Source organism: Sorex fumeus, unplaced genomic scaffold (genome assembly GCF_029834395.1).
Source record: "Sorex fumeus unplaced genomic scaffold, SorFum_2.1 ptg000061l, whole genome shotgun sequence".
NCBI lineage: Eukaryota > Metazoa > Chordata > Mammalia > Eulipotyphla > Soricidae > Sorex > Sorex fumeus.
Genome location: NW_026606118.1, coordinates 46,890,390 through 46,894,148, shown reverse-complemented (window position 1 = coordinate 46,894,148; position 3,759 = coordinate 46,890,390). Strand labels below are relative to the sequence as shown.

At 35.9% G+C, this 3,759-nt stretch overlaps 1 non-coding gene across 1 annotated transcript; it reads left to right on the top strand.

Annotated features, from left to right (window-relative positions):
- Positions 1-839: 839 nt before the first annotated feature.
- Positions 840-946, top strand: LOC130034905 (U6 spliceosomal RNA). The gene has a single exon (XR_008794201.1). It is a non-coding gene; the product is annotated as a U6 spliceosomal RNA (small nuclear RNA).
- The last annotated feature ends 2,813 nt before the right edge of the window (positions 947-3,759 follow it).

Genomic DNA, 3,759 nt, shown 5'->3' with positions numbered 1-3,759 from the left:
GTGCTAATCACTCCAGCCCAATCGGAATAACATAAAGTCAAAATGCAAATACATATTTTTTTCGTGTTAAAAAAACTTCCTTATAAGAAAGTATGATATTACTATTCCAATTTCTAGGACAAATTTCCATTCCTATTCATAATGTAAGATAGAATTACACTATCATCCCACTTCCAAGCTGTATAAAACAAGTAGATTTTAAGAAAAGGATAAAAACGGAATACCAATTCATACTATTAGAAGGGCTAATACCAAAACAGGTAAAAAGCAAAACTGGAGAAAGGGAACATTAGCTCATTACTAATGAGAAACTAAATGGGAACAACCATGATGGAAGAAGTATGGAGGCTCCCCAAAAACATCAAAACTAGAACTAAAATATGATTTATCAGTTTCACATCAGGATGTTTATTTGAAGTCAATAGAAAACACTAACTTGAAAAGATATAAATACCCTCCCATTCCCTGCACTATTATTCACCTTATCATGTGGAACAAAGTTACAGTGGATAGGGGGCTTGCCTTGCAAGCAGCTCACCCAGGTTCAATCTCAGCACCACAGATGGTTCTCTGAACCCACCAAGAGTGATCTCTGAACAAATTGTCCACCCTAATCACCTAAGCATTGCTGGTATGGACCAAAAACAGACAAACAAAAAATTTACTATCAATTATTATCAGAGAAAGGCAACTCAAAATGCTAGATATCACCTCAAACCTTTGAAAATACCCTGTATCAAAAACACCAGGAACAGGTGGATAGGTGGAAAGCAAGAATTCTGTTTTACTGTTGTTGGGAATGTAAGTTAGTCTAGATTCAATGTAAATCAGTATGGAGGGTGCTCGCTTCGGCAGCACATATACTAAAATTGGAACGATACAGAGAAGATTAGGATGGCCCCTGCGCAAGGATGACACACAAATTCGTGAAGTGTTCCATATTTTTTTGATCATTGTATAACTGAAATCCAAGCACAAAAATTTGTAAGTCTACAACTGTACCTCATGGTGTTTCACTAATAAAAATTTAAAAAAACAGTATGGAGAAATTTTTCATAATATTTATATTTATGAAAATATTAAGAATGTTTCTACCATATAATTCAGCAATTTTATTTCCAGGCATTTATCCAGAAAACAGAGAAACAATAATCTGAAATATACAGTCATCCTTATAGGTTATTACATCCCTATGTTGGTTATTGCAATAAACAATATATGGAATTGGCCAAGTAGCCAATGATAAATGAGGGAATACAGAAGTTGTGATATATATGTATATAAATAAACATACATACACATAAATGTCTATATATAAATAGAGAGAGAACAGTAGTCTGTCATTACAAAAGATGAAATCTAACTTTTTACAAAAGTACGGATAGTACTGGAGGATATCATGTTAGGTGAAATAAATTAGAATGAGAAAGACAACTACTAGATGTTATCGTTCATATGTAGAACACATGAAAACAGAGGAAGCAAACTAATAAAAGCATGAAAGAAAACATAAAAGCAGATTCTTGCACTATAACTACAGAATTGAGATGATCAGAGGTGGAAGAAGGGTGAAGTGTTGGTGGGGAAAGAGACCAGTTAACTTTGGTGGAGGAATATTAGTCCTTTGGTGGTGAATGTAATGTGATTATGTATGTTTAGAAGAGTTGTGAAATGGAATCCATAAAACAAAACATATTCTAATGTTGACTCAACTTTTAAAGCATTGAATGTATATGCAATGGAATATTATTCAGTCTTGAAGGAGAACTTGTCATTGATTACAACCCAAATGTACTTGAATACAATATGCTAATGGAAATAAATCAAACAAAGAAAGCAAGTACCTTATAATCTCTTATCTGTAGGAATTCAAATCAATTTCTCAGGATTTTTTTAAACAGCAACAATAAAAATGAACTCCTAGATACAGAGAACAGATTGATTGGCTCTGGAGCAATTCCTTGTCTCTGGAAGCCATTAGAGATAGACAAACACCTAGATAGGCAAAAATAAGTAAAGAAGGCCAAAAATTTTAAATTTTCAGTCTACTAAAAGAGATCATCTATGAGGATGTAATGTACAGAATAGTGACTATAGTTAAGGGCACTATATGACATGTGAACATTTCTGAGAAAATATTAATGCCCTGAATAACCAAAATAAATCCAGAATTATGTATAGTGACGATTTATTTTGGTGTTCATTTTGCATGTATACAAAAGCAAACCATTGTATTATGTATATGAACATAATGATGTATGTTATTTATATCTTAATAACTTATTTCAGTTGAAAAGAAAGGGATAACCCCTATTTACACTGGCCATGGATTTTTCATTTTTTCATTTCATCATCCTGTTATTTGTCGATTGCCTCGAGCAGGCCCCAGTAACGTCTCTTTCATCCTAGCCCTGAGACTATATTCAAGGCTCTTTAGGAGAATGAAACCCATCATTGCTACTGGTATTTGGCATATTTGGTACGCCACGGGGAGTTTGCCAGACTCTTCCCTGTGGGCAGGCAACATTCGATAGCCTGCAAGTTTGTCCAAAGTAGGAATGAGATAATAAGATGTCATAAAAAGATGTCCTGATAAGATGTCGCGGCCGCGCAGTTCCGGGAGCTGGATTTTATAGTCTCTGAGTCTTGGCCCTTGATGGGATTACACGGCGCCAGGGGGCCAGGTGGTGGGTGTGACCCCCGCCTACTGGAATTTGGAGGATCTGGGTAGAAGATGCTCGACTCCAATCCGAGTAGGCTTGGAGATCTCGGCCCCGGAACCCGCGTGCTTTGTCCCTCTGCCATACCCTCTGGCCATGGATATTCTTCTAATATATATATATATATATATATATATATATATATATATATGTTATATACCACAAATGAATGTAATTATTCTATATTTGTCCATTTCCTTCTGACTAATTTCTTTCAGCATGATACTCACCATGTCCGTCTACCTATAGGCAAATTTCATGACTTCATTTTTCCTGACAGCTGCATAGTATTCCATTGTGTAGATGTGCCATTACACTGGACAAGATCCAAGGGTTAAAAGTAGATAAGGGATATTCTGGATAACCTTTCAATATCAATATTGCAAACCACAATGCTCAAAAGCAGACAGACAGAGAGCGAGTGAGAGAGAGAGAAAGAAAGAGAGAGAGAGAGAGAGAGAGAAAGACAAGAAAAGAGCCTGCCATTGAGTCAGGCAAGAGGTGGCAGATGTTGGGTGATTGGAGGGAACCTGGGGACACTGGTGCTGGGAAATATATACTAGTAGAGGGATGGGTGTTGGAATACTGTATGACTGAAATTCAATCATGAATGCTCTGTAATGCTCTAAAACATAATTAAAATGAAAAAAATAAAAGGGATAATGAGGTCGTAGCTCAAAGATAGTATACATGCCTTGCATATGTGAGGCCTTACATTCAATCCCCAGAACTGAAAAAGAATAAAATAAAATAATGCAAAATTAAATAGAAGGGGGGAAAAGAGGAGAAATGCAGTGTTTCTTTGTATATCCCATTGCTTTGTCCTAGTTAGCTTAAGTCACATCCTTCTGCAAGGGAAGATGGGAAATGTAGTTATCACTAATTGGCTATATTGCTCAGATAAACATGTTCCATGAAGGAAGGGAAAATTCTAAAACTTACTAAGTATGCTGAGAATGGTTTGGCCATATTAATCATAATAAGTAGTGTCTTTCTGATTATTTGGTTTAAAGCGATAGCACAGCGGGTAGGGCGTTTG